At 51.0% G+C, this 15,477-nt stretch overlaps 1 long non-coding RNA gene across 1 annotated transcript in view; it reads left to right on the forward strand.

Annotated features, from left to right (window-relative positions):
- Positions 1–14,507, forward strand: part of LOC122237445 — a 49,077-nt gene extending 34,570 nt beyond the window's left edge. The window contains exon 4 of the long non-coding RNA XR_006216039.1: positions 14,282–14,507. This is a non-coding gene — a long non-coding RNA (uncharacterized LOC122237445). The remainder of the gene's footprint in view (positions 1–14,281) is intronic.
- The last annotated feature ends 970 nt before the right edge of the window (positions 14,508–15,477 follow it).

Consider the following 15,477-nt stretch of genomic DNA (forward strand, 5'->3'; position numbering starts at 1 on the left):
ATAATTGGGAGCCCACTGCGCGTGCTTGTCTGCGGGGCCTACGCAGCTCTGCAGGGCTTGTCATATTGCAGAGAGGACGTGGAGGGGCACAGGGGTTTGGGGACCCACGTGCCCAGAGTCACACAGCCAGAGAATGGGCAGAGCTGGAATTCACCTGTTTGTGGCAAAGCTGAACCCCTTCGTTCGACCCAATGCCCGTGACCTGGGGGGCTTGGTCCCTGACTTGGGACCGTCACAGCGGAGCATCAGGGTTCATCCAGAGAGCCACGGGCGTGGGGCTGGCGGGAGGTAGAACAGGGAGCACAGGTCTTTGAACAATGAAGTGCATGTCTAATTAAACAAGTCGTACTCATCGCTGCAAATTTTAAAATGCAAAAAGAGTAAAGAGAAGAGAAGAAAAAGAAATTGCTTGTATTTCCCCAACCAGAAGTTTGCTACTTTATGCTTTGGTACGTCTTGTTCTGGTCTGGTTTCTCCTACACAGTAATTTTCTTACCTGGTTGCAATTGTCTCCTGGCTGTAGGCCTTGGTAGACAGGATCCAAATTTCTCTCATTTTCCATTTTGTTCCTCTGACCTTTTAGTGCTCAACAACAAGTGGTTTTATTTTTATGTAATTTTTTAAGTTCATTTATTTATTTTGGGGGGGGGGTAGGGGCAGAGAGAGAAGGAGAGAGAGAATCCCAAGCAGGCTCCCTGCTGTCAGCGTAGAGCATGATGCAAGGCTCGAACTCAAAAACCTAGAGATCATGACCTGAGCCAAAATCAAGAGTCGGACGCTTAACTGACTGAGCCACCCAGGTGCCCCTCAACAAGTGGTTTTTTTTTTAACTTTTTAAAATGTTTTTATTTATTTTTGAGACAGAGAGAGAGCATGAGCAGGGGAGGGGCAAAGAGAGAGACTGAGACACAGAATCTGAAGCAGGCTCCAGGCTCTGAGCTGTAGGCACAGAGCCCGACGCGGGGCTCGAACCCACAAACCGTGAGATCATGACCTGAGCTGAAGTCGCACGCTTAACCGACTGAGCCACCCAGGCACCCCTACAAGTGGTTTTAAAAACAGTTGTAGAAAAAGAATATAAGAACAAAACAAAACAAAACAAAAAAAAAAAAAAGAAAAAGAATATATATCCAGTTTCGTAGCCTCTTGCTCTCATTTAAAATTAAATGTGTTTTCCCACATTTTCACTTTTTCCAACTAGCATCTTTTAAATAAATGCATATAAAACATAATTTAATGTACATCGCTGTTTCCCTACTGTTGGACATTTAGGTGTTTTCAGTTTTTCAGAATACAGTGTATTCTTAATAAATAACGAAGCAATGAACATCTTTGTACATAAAGCTTTATTTCCATATTCTGGGGTATTTCATTTGGATGGATTCCCGGAAGGTACTTAATGGACCAAAGCATACGAGTGTATCTTTTTCAGAGCCTTTGATACAGATGGCCACTAACAATTTTTCAGAGCACTGTGTCCGCGTGGGCTCCCAGCAGTAGGGCAAGAGGCTCAGGCAGACAGCCTGGGAGGTCTGAGGTCTACACAGCTTCTGCAGGGCTGCTTACCCCACAGGAGGGGAAATGCAGGGGCAGGGGGGGTTGAATCCTGGCTTTGCTACTTACTTGCAAGGGACTGTGGTCAATCACTTAACCTCTCTTGGCCTCAGTTTCCCCATTTGTAAAGTGGACATGATAGTGTGTAGCACCCGGGGCTCAGGTGTAATACTTGGGGCTTAGGAGGTTAGTCCTAAGAATGCTGTATTTTCCTGTCCACCTCCTCCGCCTGGGTGGAATCTGAGCCACAGCTTCTCGTGTGTTCCAGTTCTATGACTCAGTTTGCGGTTTGCTCCCTGGCCTGAGTACACAGCCTCACTGTTCTGTTACTCGTGGCTTCCAACGCTCTGTTTGCCAAAGGATCACGTCCAGAAGCACTCGGAAGTGAGCAGTGTAACTTCTTTTTTTTGGTTAGATAGATCAACATCAGAACTATCCCCAGAAGTCTCTTCCCAAAGCTGCAGAGGCAAAGGAAGAACTCGAAGAAACACATGCTGAATTGCAGCCCCCGGTTGGTGAGGGACAGGTCACAGGAAGGGACGAGGCCAGCAGAGGGTCACAGCACAAAGGGAATATACATCTGGGGAACGAGTTCATTTCCCACCCTCATCCCTCTTCAGCTTCCCTTCTTTCCTGTGTGCTCCTTTATGCAGTGTGCACTTGTGGTGGGGACGTGAGGACTCAAAGGCTCAGCCCTGGCTCTTAGGGGCTCTGGCTCTCAAGGCTGCCACTTGGCAGGCAGGTGGGCTCTGGGGGACGGGGCGGGGGCTGGGCCCTGGGGCTGGGTGCCTCAGGGGACAGAGATGCTGCCTGGTCCAAGGCGGGGCGGGGCGGGGGGGGGTGCAGCCAGGACTCCCCGGGCCCAGGAAAACCTCTCTCCCAGATCCAAAGGGGGTGGCAAATTCTCCTGCTGCAGCTGTGCTGAGAACGTGCGGCACTCTCCGTATCCGGAAGGAAGCTGCTTCGCTGCTCGAACACATCTTCCCATCTCGGCGGACTCCCGTGCCGGGAGCGGGGCTTTCTCAAGTCGGAGCGTGCTCTGACCATCAGGGGGAAAAGGGCTTCCCCTTTTGGGTCTGTGCTATCGAGGATGGGGAACCAACTAGGTGTTTCTTTCTCCTGTCCTTCTGGGACTACACTTGGCCGTCTGTAAAAACGCACAGGTGCTGTGGCTTGCCCCAGCGTTAAAGAAAAATATCAGTAAGTGCGTGTATGGAGGGCACTCCACGTGCCAGGCCCTGGGCTTGCACGCTGAAACCCTGTGCTCTAAAGAAGCCCGCGGGTTAGGGACCACACGTCGCCGTTTTACACGTGAGGATCCGAAGCTGAGAGATGCCAAGTGGCTTGGTCCAGATCACACAGCTGGTAAAAGGCAGACAGCAGGCCATCGATGCTGGGATGCACGGTCCTAACCACTCCTCTGTGCACCTGCGGCGGAAGAAAGGGCACGGCAGCGTGTGTGGTGTGCCTGGCTTGCAGGGAGTTCTGCATTAGGGAGCTGGAGTTGTCGGGCCCCGGTCTGGAAGCCTCCAAAGAACGTTCATCTGGGCCAGGCCCTGGAAGCAGGTCTGGGTCAGAGGCACAGGCCGACGACTTCCGAACGTCTGAAGGAAGATCGATACAGAAAGGGATTAAAACGGTGACTGGTGGGCTAAGACGTGGAAGGGAGGTTAGAGGGCGGAAAATAGCTCACGGAGAAATTTAGCACAATAGAAATGAGGGGCCCTATTAATAATGAGATCAATGGTAAATGTGGAGTAAAGCCGAGAAATGTGCTCGGGCCAGCTCGCGTTCCAACGGCATCATGCATCCGTGGGAGCCTGGGGCTGCCTTAATTCTTCCGAGTCTCCCTTTATCTTCAGTTGGAGAGGGTAAGGCAACGTGTAACTCACAAGGTACTTGTACAGATTAAGGAGAAAATATACTTGGAGGCACCTAGACTCACTGACACACACTAGGGGCTCAGTAAGTCATATTTCCTTTCCAACAGTGAGAACTAAAAATGGAATAATCTGCCTCCGTGGGTGGGAGACACCCCACTGGGGCCTCAGATAGCCTCGTGGTGGGCTAAGGCATGAGAAGGATACTGTGATACGGCCCCTCCCCCCAGCGCGATGGCACAAGGACAGTGCAGGGGAGAATCCCTGCCCAAGGGCTGGGGGATCGCTCCGGGCTCTCGCGGGCAGCAGGGGGGCTTCTGCAGCCCTCTTGTTGTCTGCCTCCTGCCTGATAAGGATGTTCACTGTGTTGAGGACTCGGCTTGAAATCCGCCACACTAAACAGAGGGATGGTGGGCGCGGTGGTCGGAGTGGGGCATGTTTCCTGTGGTTAGGATCCTGGTCAGGGGAGGGGCAGACGTGGGGGACCTTCCCTGACCTTCCATCACAGCCGATAGCAAAGCATGCGAACCGGGTCCTGCCCTGATGCCAAACCCCTGCTTTCTATTTGGGGAGGAAGATCTATTCCCATCAAAAGTCAATAGCAGTAGGGGACGACTTATGATTGAGCAGCATCAGGTAAGAAGTCTGAGTGGTGAGGTTACTGGGGCCGGGGGTGGGGGGCTCTGGAGGGGGTACAGGGATGGGACCGCCAACACCCGCTGTGTGTGCTCCCCGCTTCTGTTGACGCCACAGGAGCCCAAGACAGCACATCGGACAGGTTGGGAGCGCTGAAAACTTTGGCTTGACCGCGGCCACTGGAAGGGGTGACGGTCCTCCTGCTGACTGTCACCTGCTGAGCACCAGCCACGCAGCACGAGCTGTGCTAGGGGCTTGACACACACACGCTCAGCCATTTCCCTGAGGAAATGGACACAAGACGAAGAAGCGGATGGCTCGGTGCAGCGGGCCAGCAAGGGGTTCTGGGACAGAAGCACAACTCCCCGTTCTCCAGCCCCCCCTCCGGCTGCCACGTGGTGGAGACTTCCTCACGCGTTCTAGGTCCGGGGAGCAACCTCCCCGTGGGGGGTCAGCCATTCCCTCTGTGGCTCAGCATTTGCCCTTCCCTGAGTGGCGGACTTGGAGCCATTGGCCAGAAGCTGGTCCCCAGTAAGTGCTAATGGTCTGGAGGACTGTCTCATTCCACCCCCCCCCCACCCCGCCCCCGTGGTCATGGTCAGTCCACAGTTTTCAGCGCTCCCAACCTGTCCAAGGCACTGTCCTGTGTGTCAACAGCACGATCAGCTGTTTCCGTGCCCAGTGGGTTCCTTGCAGGAAGGTGGGCAGTGGATGCCGAGTGAGTGACTTCTGCAGAAATCCTGCAGGTGATTTGTGAATCTCAGAGGGCTCACAGGGCCCAGCGCCGGCCGCCTGCGCTCAGGGTTATCTCTCCTGGGCTCAGTTATGACGGCCAGTCGCTGTCGAGCCGACGGTTCTACACAGTAAGCGTGGGTGTCGGCCAAGCGAGACTGTCCCTGGTTCTTCAGGTCTTCCCATCTCTACCACGTCCTGTCTGCATCTTCTTTCATCTAAGGAGCAGGAAGTGTTAATGTCTGCTGATAGGTTAGGTTAAGTATGTGTGAGGTCCCTCCACTTTGTTGAACATTTATGGAGTGTCTGCTACTTGACAGGGGCCATGGGGGAAAGGAAAAGCTCTGAAGAGCTTGCAAAACACTAAGAGAAATAAAATTATTCATTATTCTGACATAAAGTAGAAGGCAGTTGAGTCCCTTATGAGGAATAAAGGTTAGGGACGTGGATCTCGGTTTCTTTGCAATGGAGGCCACACAAAGAAGCTGTGTGTGTGTGGGGGGGGGCATTTAAGCTGGATGCTGTGAGAATGGGAAGGGCTCTCCTGGAGGAAGGAACAGCATGAGCAAAGTGCAGAGATGGACATGGGCCGGGGGTGTGGGGGACCCTTGGGCTGGTGCATTACGACAGTGTGGTGACAGCTCATGGGGGGCCTGGAAGCAAGACTGGGGTGTGGACTTCATTCTCTGAGCAAAGAGCAGGAACTGAAAGGTTTTGGTGACCGTTATGGGTTGCCTCGTGTGCCCCCAAAAGATATGTTGAAGCCCTAGCCCCTCAGTACCTCAGAATGTGACCCTGATTTGGAAATACGGTCTTTGTAGGTGTAATTAGTTACGATGAGGTCACGCGGAACCCGGGTGGGCCCCTGACCCAGTATGACTGGTGCCCTTATAAGAAGAAGAGAAGACACGGACATGAGGGGAGGTGGCCACATGACCATGGAGAAGGAGACTCCGGTGTTTCAGTTTCTGGCCAAGGAACGCCAAGCGTGTCTTAGCTCGCTCGGGCCGCTCTCATGAAACACCATAAACTGTGTGGCTTGTCCACAACAGAGGTTGATTTCCCACGGTTCTGGGGCTGGAAGTCCAAGACCGGGGTGCCACCGTGTTCAGGTACTGGTGAGGGCCCTCTTTTGGCTGGCCCTGTCTCCTCGTGCATCCTTGCAGGGCAGAGAGAGAGTGAGCTAGCTGGCTGGCCTTGTCCCCTAAGGACACCGATCCTGTTCATGAGGGCGGTACCCCCAAGGCCCTGCCTCCAAATATCATCACACTCGGGCTAGGGGTTCAATGTGTGGATTTGAGGGGGACGTCAGTGCTCAGTCCACAGCACTGGGGATGGATGGCCAACCCCTGGAAGCCTGAAGAGGCAAGGAAGGATCCTCTGCTGCACGTTTCAGGGGGTCGTGGCACTGTTGACCTTCATTCTGGACTTCTTTCCCTCAGAACTGTGAAAGAATAAATTTGTGTCGTCTTATGCTCCCAGTTGGTGGTAGGGGGAGTCTGTTGGTGGCACTGATGGCCTGTTTGGCCTTGCTGTCTTAGCCCAGGGCCCCCTGGGCATGGGTTGCTCCTCAGCTCACTCCTGACCTCCAGAGTTGTGTGTGTGTGTGTGTGTGTGTGTGTGTCTGTGTATGCGTGTGGGGGTGCTGTTCACTGTTTCCACCCAAGCCCAGCTGAACCACCCAGTTCTGATGACGTTATGGGTCGGTGGTCAAAAGCTTGAATATATTTGTTGTTGTTGTTTTCGGGGAAAAGATACGGGCTTTGGGAAGAAAACGATATCGTATGAAGAAGAGAATTTAGGGGCAGAGTGCTAAAGTCCCTATGGGGGGAATGGGTGCTGAGGCCAGGGAGGAAGGGAAGGGGGAGGCACCTGTCAGTCAGGTGCAGGGACCGAGGATGCCATGGCCTGCGTGGGTCTGGTTGGGGAGAAATGCCGTGTGCTTCTGGCTTTACCTGGTTAAACTATCGTCTGTGTGGCTGTTTCTGCACACGCTAGGAAAAGCAAACAGGGCTGTGGGGCTGGCTTCAGCTGATGGCTGCAACCTGTTTGAACCTGGCTTGGCTGGCTTTGCGTGAGTCCAGGGCGGTAGCTGCATCTACTGAGAGAGCGTTGACATGGCTTTCCCGTCGCCCACTGTGTCCTGTGCAGCTCTTCTCACTGCCAACACCGTCCCCCCGCCCAGCTCCTTCATCAGCCTGTTTGTTCAGAAGAGGTGAAAGAAAAAGTCACCCTTACTGGATACCGATAGACTGGCTGCCTGTGTCCTGCACACTGAGGACATTGTTCAAGACGGTGCCACCTCTGTAAAAATATTGGTTCTGTAGTGTTGCCAAGATTTCTGAGTTAGCTATCAACCGGCTCTCCTTGGGCAAACCCAATCTGCCTTCTGACAGGTTTAATCAGCGTGCAATCCCTTTAAGAAACTGCACACAGTACTTGTGTGCACACTTGCTCTGTGCCCTGCTTGCCACCGGCAGCCCCTGGGGTAGGGGTGACGTGACGCTGTGAACTTGGGGGCAGAAGTGGGCGATCAGAAAAGGCAAACAGAAAAGGGCGGGAGAGCTCTTGCTTGGACGGGCTGGGAGAGATGTTGTCTCCCAGAGATGCCGTACGGATGTGTCTTTAGAGAAGACCTTCAGCCAAAGATTAAAAGGAAAGGTGTCCCATCGCTGGAGGAGACCCACTGTTGGTGCTGGAACCTTTGGCGTGTAGATGCTGAGACCGTCATTAAGGAGGATTTTGAACCACAGGTATCTACTGGCCTGGAAGGGAAAACTTGGTGGTATTTCCTTTGATGCAATCACCTTGGAAGATGGAGTGTTGCAATTCCGAGGCTCTCAGCAAACTCCACAATCTGTTTTTGGTAAAATAATTTTATACAGGTACGGAGGTTGACAGGTAGAATTTCTCTGAGAGTGCGGTTATTTTAGCCATTAATCCACATGGGATTAGAAAAGATTGTTTTCAAGTTCTGAAAATAAATAAGGAGCTCAAAACGTAAGCAAACCTTCGGTTAACATTAAAACAAATGAAGCATGGACCAAAATTAGTAATAAAATATGCTGGACCTTTGAAGCAACTGATTTGATACTCAGCGTGTACAAAGGACAATAATTTGATAAAATTATCAGATACATTGCCACGTGCCTTTCCTGACTCTCTCGCAAGTGTCCTAAAAATGACTGTCTTGTATTACGGACTTACAGTAGGAAATTAATAGAGACACGTGTACTTGGGGCAGGGGGCTGGGAAGTTAGTGTTTGGGCCGCTCTTCTCTGCTCTTGACTTACTGAGTGACCGTGGCTGAAGCGATTAACTTCTTCGGGTCTCAGCTTCTCCATCCGTGAAAGAGGAATATTGAGTGTCAGCTGCCATACAAGGGAGTAAGACAAATGAGCCAGCACTTGGGAAGACAAGGAAAAGGCTCAGAGACCTTCGGATGAAAAGCAGCAAGGGGAAGAACAAATGGTAACTCCCCCCAACCCCCCGCCCCCCCATTCCCCATGCCTCCGATTCTGGCCCCTTCTCAGGACTGGTTGGTGCCTCATTATCTGTGGTGCCATGTTGATATGGTCTGTGACTCAAAAATACTGAAAGCCAACATTAACTCTAGATAACGTAACTTGAGCCACGTGAAGGCCAGTGAACCCAGAAAAAGAAAACTATCAACCGTATTTTAAAAGGATGGCACACGATGTTTCCAGAACTGCTCATAAATTCCTGGTTTGTGGCAGCAAGAACACGTTTGAGAAATTAATGCTGGGGTATCTCGAGGCAGCTTTATAATCGTGTCAGATCTGCACGCTGTCCCCGATTGCTGAAACTCTTCATGGCTGATAAGGTGCTTGTTACAGAAAATGGGAACTAAATTCATAGTCAGCTTCTGTAGAGCCAATTTACATGTTGTGCTGCTGGAGCTGAGAAGGAAAGGAAATGTGCTTGAAGCCAAAATTGGCTTTGTGGCTCTGGTTGCCTCGGCTCAGCACCACCTGCCTCCAATCAAACTGTCCAATTACAGGAAACAATTGTTTTCTTGCTTTCTGGGAAGTGAAGAAATTCATCCAGTAAAGGTCTGATTTCTAAATGTTTCTCCCCCTTCCCCACCACCCCCCCCCCGCCGCCCCTTAAAAAGAAAAAAGAGCAGGAAAAAAAACAAAAAAACAAAAACAAAAATCCAAAACATCAACACTGTTTTGGGGGAGAAAATGTTTCTTTAGCAAATTGCTTTCCAAGCTCAAAAATCAGGACGATGCAGTCCATGCATTTTGGTGTTATTGACCAGACACCTGATCTATAATTACCTCGTATAATAACGTTATTAGCCATTCAGAAGAAAGAAAGAGTCTCCCTTTTAAGACGTGAGGCAGTAATTAAAGGCTGTGAATTTCGCAGGTGAAATCTTGCAGAAAGTGCAGTTTTAAAGTCAAAGAATTTAGTGATCCACCTCTGGTTAATTAAACTTTCTTCTCAAAATAAAATCTTGTATTTGAAACAATGAAATCGGTGGCAATGATACTATTTATCTCCGAGCCCAAGCCTCGTTTCTTTAAGCTCTGATTTGACTTGCTAAAGCTTACTTCTCTGAGATGGTTGAGGACTTGAAGGAGAAGAGACCATCGGATGCATGTAGATGATATTGAGCATACACAGAGCACGGATGTAATTACAGAGCATGCGTTCCTCTGGCAGGTGACATTTTAATGGAACTAACAAGCAAACGTCACTTGATATGTTTCTATGTCACCTCCTGAGTTTTGCTTTTTTTAAAAAATAAAAACAGAACTTCTCAATATTTCATGATCCGGTTAAAATGTGACCTCACGAAAACCCCTTATAGGTACCTTTTCATATTCGAAGGCATTTTTATCTTTCTGAGACTACCTCCCCAAAGCTGACTTATACATTGGATTTGTGCCACATCTGGGATGCCCCGAAGTTATTTCAAGGGAATAATCCCACTCCACGCCATGAGTTCTCCTGTGCTTGGGACATTGGCTCCTAAGTATTCCTGTTTTCCTCCTCCAGGAAGCCCCCCGGTCTGATCAGCTCTTAAGTCAGCTCTCTGGTCAGCCCTGGTTTGGCCTCCGTCCCGGGCGGTGGTTTCAGACCTGCCCTGCAGACCAGTCCCCTGGGAATATGAACTTGTTGAGGACCAGCCTACCTTTTCCATTCAGAAAAAAACGAATAGGTGGATGGTTTCCTCCTCTTTTTCTGGGTATTTCCTCTGAGGTCCCTTAGAGCCGTTTCCTTCTCACCAGGAGTCCATCCTTAACACCTTTTCCTTTCATTCCAAACACTGCCTGGGGACCTTGTGCCCTCTCGTGAGCCCACTATACCTTGTGGCCCCCAAACAGCCAGGCAGAGGTCTTGGGCGGGGGCCAAGCACGCAGGCTCTAGAGCCTGACCTCAGGGTGGGTGCAATCACCTGAGTCTTTGTTTTCTTACCTCATCGGGGGTGGGATCCCGGCAAGGTCAAATCGCTCTACAGACCTCGGCTCTGCTCATGGGTCATGGCTCTGAGGTCCCGGCTGCCTGCAGGCCCACCTCTGCCACCAGCTTCATGCGGCCCGGGGACCTCCCCCATGGCAGGCAGGACCTGCTGCTTGCTCCTGTCAGAGCCACTGGGAGGTGAGTTTCTCCGGGGCCGGGGCTGAGTGTTACTGAGCCTCGTTTCCCTCCTGTCTAGAAGGCTCTCAGGAAATCTTCACTGAGTGGATGTTTTAACAACAGAGTCTGTCTCGTCCTGCACGATGCTCTTTATCCACAAGAATGAGTTTCGGGTACTGAAAATCTACCGCTCCACGGTGATCTGGTGACTCAGGGGCTAATTGTGGGCATGGGGGCTTTCCAGCAACCTAGTTAGATGAAACCACATAGCAACCTTCCCACCCCACGGGGTGACCTATTTCTCAATTTCTGTAGTCTCAACATCCATTGCCGCAGGAATCTGATGAGGCGGGGCCGTTTCGCCGCCGGTGTTTGATGAGAAAAGGGAATTGAAATGGAGGTGATTGATTTGGACCTTGAGACGCTGATAGGAAGTCATCCCGTTCTTTCCGACCGTGGGAGCTGCTCTGTGTAACGGAGGCTTCCCGTGACCCCTACTAGGCCTCCCGGGTCTAATCTGTCCCCACGGGGCGAGCGGGGTAGGAAGGCTGCCGGGTCTTACCGAGCAAGAGACTGATTGTCTGGGCTCTCGTAGCCTCTCTGGGTGAGTTTCCCAATTAGAATGAAAAATCTCTAACAATTCTGTTTCCACCCAGATCCTCATTTTGCTTCGTAGAGCTGAAGTGAAAATTGAACTCTGTGAGTCTTGCCTGATGGCGTTCATCTATGAGGCAATCGGGCTGGTGCGTGGAGGTCCTCTGGGCCGCTGGGCAGAGGTTCCTTCCTCCCCACGCCCAGCGGGACCCAGAGGGGGGCAGAAGCCGGCCGTGTTCTCTCTGCCTGCTTAGCGGTACGCAGCAGGGGAGATAGGTTTCTTTTTCTCCCTTGTCCCGTCGGCTAACTCTTACCATCTTAAAGTGCCCCCCCCCACCGTGTATCCTTCCCTGACGATCCCCACTCCTCCCCAAAGTACGTGGCCCAGATCTCACCCCTGTGACCTCCCTCGTGCCCTGGATCTCCCCAGCGGGAAAACTCCTCACATTGGGTGTGGCTCACTCAGCCTGCCACCCGCCTGGCAACTCCTGGAGGGCAGGAAGTGGGTCGCTGACCACTGACCGGGGCACAGCAAGAGGGACCACTCAGCACACATTTGTAAGGAATGAGAAAAGCGTGTGATAGTAATTAGCCCTCTGCCCGGTGGGCTATTAGAATCTTCCAAGGATTGAAAAAAGCACGCAGAAGCCCAGGCCCTACCCTGGGCCAATGGAATCAAAATCTCTGGTGCCGAGGCCTGGGCATCAGCATTTAAAAAGTTTCCGAGGGGGTTTCTGCTGTGAGGCTAACTCAAAATGGCAGAAGCCAGGCTTGGGTACCTGACTGCCTGGGCCTGTCCCTGGCTTTTCTGCCGACTGTGGTTTTCTCAGTTATAATGGGGAGGCCTGTGAGGTGAGGTTGCTGGTTTCTAAAGTACCTCGAAGAGACTAGGCATCCAGTGACCTTTAACCTCGTAGGCGGAAATGCTTGGCACGCTTGGGTGTAGGCCTATAAGCCTTGGAGTTAGGCAAGGCCTGGTTTGAGCAAGTTACCAAATATCTGAATCTGGGTAGGCCATTTGACTTCTCTGAGTCTCAGTTGTTTCTGTGTGAAATGGGGATAATAATATTGCCTGCATCACGGAGGCGTAGGATGAAATGAGCTAAGACATTCTAGTAATAATGTTTGCTCGGTAGCTATTTATTATTGTTATTATTAGGTCATTGGATATGCAGGGGAAGAGCATAGGGTGAGTGCTGATTGAGTTTACAGAAGAAAACACAGGCAGATAATGCATACAAATTGTGTTAATTCGGACCTCCCTTCTAAACATCCCTCTTTAAGCCTTGAACTTTAAGGAAAAGCTGTGTGCTTTGATTTCTCACCTTCGTAGGTCAAAATCGATTAGACTTTGTCTCTATTATATAATGCTGGGTTTGTGAACCTTCCAATACATTTCTGGAGTGGAAATACATTTTCATCTGCTAATTTCTGTTAACAAGGCAACAAGCTTTCTTAAATAAACAATTGTATTTTTAGGGAAGTGTAAATTAAAGCACTATTCTTAATTTTGCTAAACTTGTCCTCCCTCTGACTGTAATTTACTCTGACGATCTCAGTGTTCTTGTAGTTGCTGAATTATGCCGCTCACAGCTAGCCCTGGGTCCTAGCTGTTAGAGCATTGTGATAGAGATTCTGTTTGGGACTGAGGCCTGTGGACTGGGAGGCAGAGTTTACAAGCTGGTAACTGAGCCCCTGGCAGCCCCCCGGCCCTTCATTCCCTACCAGGGTTACTGGAGGTAAGGACACCATGATCCAAAGGTCAGCAACTCAGCCTTCTAGTATGCGGATGAATGGGCGAATGCATTCCAGCCATGAAAAACCAGGGAAATGCTTCCAAATTATGGAGGAAAATTATGAACATTAATTCAGAAAAATGATGGATATCAAACTGGCTCAAAAGCTGCTACCTGAGCGAGACCGTGAGGCTCCTCCCAGAGTGCCCCCCAAGTATTTCTGGCATTTCCCCAAAGTCCCCCCACAAACCAGGTCACTTGGGGTCACCGACGTCCCTGCCATCGAGGGCTGCCGCTTGCGAACAAATAAGCTGGCGTCTTACTGCTGTCATTGTCAGCTTCCAGAAGGCCACTGTCCAGGGCACAGTGCTACCTCTGGGGGTCTCCCCAAATCTCCGGGCCTCAGGGGGACAGCAGGTGCTGAGTTTCCTGCAGAGATGGATGAACAAGGCACATGTGCTGCCCGGTGTCTCCCCATGCATCCAGGGAGTAGTTCTGGGGTCCCCTTCCTTGGGGTGGCCCCCCAGGCTGGTCGGGGAAGATACTTGCAGTCCTCCCCACACTGGACACCTCGTTACAGAGCACAGTCCCTGCGTGTGCACGGATGCAAACGGGTACAGATGTGTGAGTTCAGAGGAGGGAGTAATAGGTGAGGTCCTCACTTCGCCAGCTGAAAATTCCCAGGTACAGAAGTAAAATCCAAACCGATCTCATGAAGCAACCGACAAAGGTAGCATGACGTGGTAATGCCTTCCTAGAGAGCAACTTGGCAATATTGATCAAGAGTCTTAAAAATGTTCACAGCCTTTTACTCAGCATTTTAACTCCTAGCAATTTCTTCCTAGGAACTCTTTCGATGTGTTCGTAAAGATCTATGTTTGAGGATTTCATTCTAAAATTTAATCTCACTGACATAGGTATAAAATTGGAAACTAACAACCTTAATGTCCAAAATAGAGGAATAGCTAAATATATTCTGATATGTACATACATATTTTAAAATATTTTGAAGCCATTAAAATCATATTGAAGAGTAGTTCAGGATATAGGAAGATGTTTATTCTGGAATGTTACGTTTAAGCTATTGCATATAGAATTATCAGTATAGTGTGAGCCAATCATGTAGAAGCATGTATATATAGCATATATTTTTTATGTGTGTGTGTATGTGTGTGTGTGTATCATCATAAAAAGACTAGAAAGAATGCCACCAAGACACGGAGAGTGGCTATACCTGCGCAATGAGACAACTTAGAATTTTTTTTCTCTTTTATAAGTAGTCTGTTTTCGGGGTGCCTGGGTGGCTCAGTCGGTTAGGTGCCTGACTTCTGCTCAGGTCATGATCTCGAAGTTCATGGGTTCAAGCCCTGCGTCGGGCTCTGTGCTGACAGCTCCGATCCTGGAGCCTGCTTTGGATTCTGTGTCTCCCTCTTTCTCTGCCCCTCCCCCTCTCCCCCTCTGTCTTTCCCTGTCTCTCTCTCAAAGCTAAATAAACATTAAAAAAAAAAGTACTCTGTTTTCCCCTAATTTTCTCTACAGAACATGTATGACCCCATCTCAGATGCTGCAGACTTTACCTGGGACCTGTGTGAGTCTGAGCCCTGAGCCCGGGAGAGCCATCGTCCCTGTGGGGTCCTGCGGCTGGCAGACAGTAGCAGGTAAAGGCATGGGCTCTAGGTTCAGCTAAGTCCGTGCTGGCTTCCCAGCTCCGCTGCTTAAATACCTTCGGACTTGGATGGGTCTCCTCACCTCTAAAAACCTTAGTTTCCTCACCTGTCAAATGGGGATAACCATAGCACCTGCAGGATCATAAGGGAGATGATATATAACAGGGGCTTATCATTGTCCCTGCCATGTAATAGATGCCCTGTAACTGCTGTGTGTGTATGTGTGTGTGTGCAAGTGTGTGTGTATGTGTGTGTGTGCACCTGTGTGGCTGGGTGTGTGTTTTCACCTGATAAATGGATCCACGGTCATTTTCACCGCTCTCTTCTTCGAGCTTTGCATGAATTTATGTAAGAGCTGTGTTGTGTGACCCCCTGGGCCCATGCCAGGTGGGGCAGGTGGGGGTCTCTTTGCGCTGAGGAAAAGAAGGGGGTCAGGGAAGGGTGCTCGCCATCCGCATGCGGACAGAACTGTTGTCGCCCTCTTCTCTCCACAGCGGAGTGGAGGAGGGCTACCTGTCCACCCTCCGTACCCACTCTCCTCCCAGCCATGCGCTTGGGCCACGGCTTCCCTGTGCCAGACACACTTTGCTAGGCAGAAGAGCCCAAAACAGTTGCGAATGCCATTTCCCTCCCCCCAACAAGGAAATGATGCGCTTGAAAGGAAGCCGTGTAAGGAGTGGATGAGGTCCAGGTGTTTTCCTGGAAGCTCGGAGCCTGCCGTGGCCCTGCTGTGGCCCTGCCGTGGCCCCTGCCCTCCCTTTGCCGCCGGTTCCCTCCTCTGGACTCGCCCTGCTCGGAAGCAGCCGTTCGCGGACCTGACCATACCCCTTTCTGGAAAGCACTGCTGCGGCTGTTAGGTGAGCTGGCGGGAAGGCAGGGTGTTCTGGGCCCGGCTGCGATGCCAGCCGCGGAGGCCGTGATGGAGCTTCCGGGCCATCCTGGCAACGGGCGCGCGTGCAGTTTACGGCGATCCCGCGCTCGCACCATGGGGGTGATGCCGGCGAGAACGACACGGCACGGGGCCAAACGCAAATTGTTTTAAAACGCACGAGCGAACTTGGTTCAGGT

The sequence above is a fragment of the Panthera tigris genome, chromosome A3, assembly GCF_018350195.1.
Source record: "Panthera tigris isolate Pti1 chromosome A3, P.tigris_Pti1_mat1.1, whole genome shotgun sequence".
Lineage (NCBI taxonomy): Eukaryota > Metazoa > Chordata > Mammalia > Carnivora > Felidae > Panthera > Panthera tigris.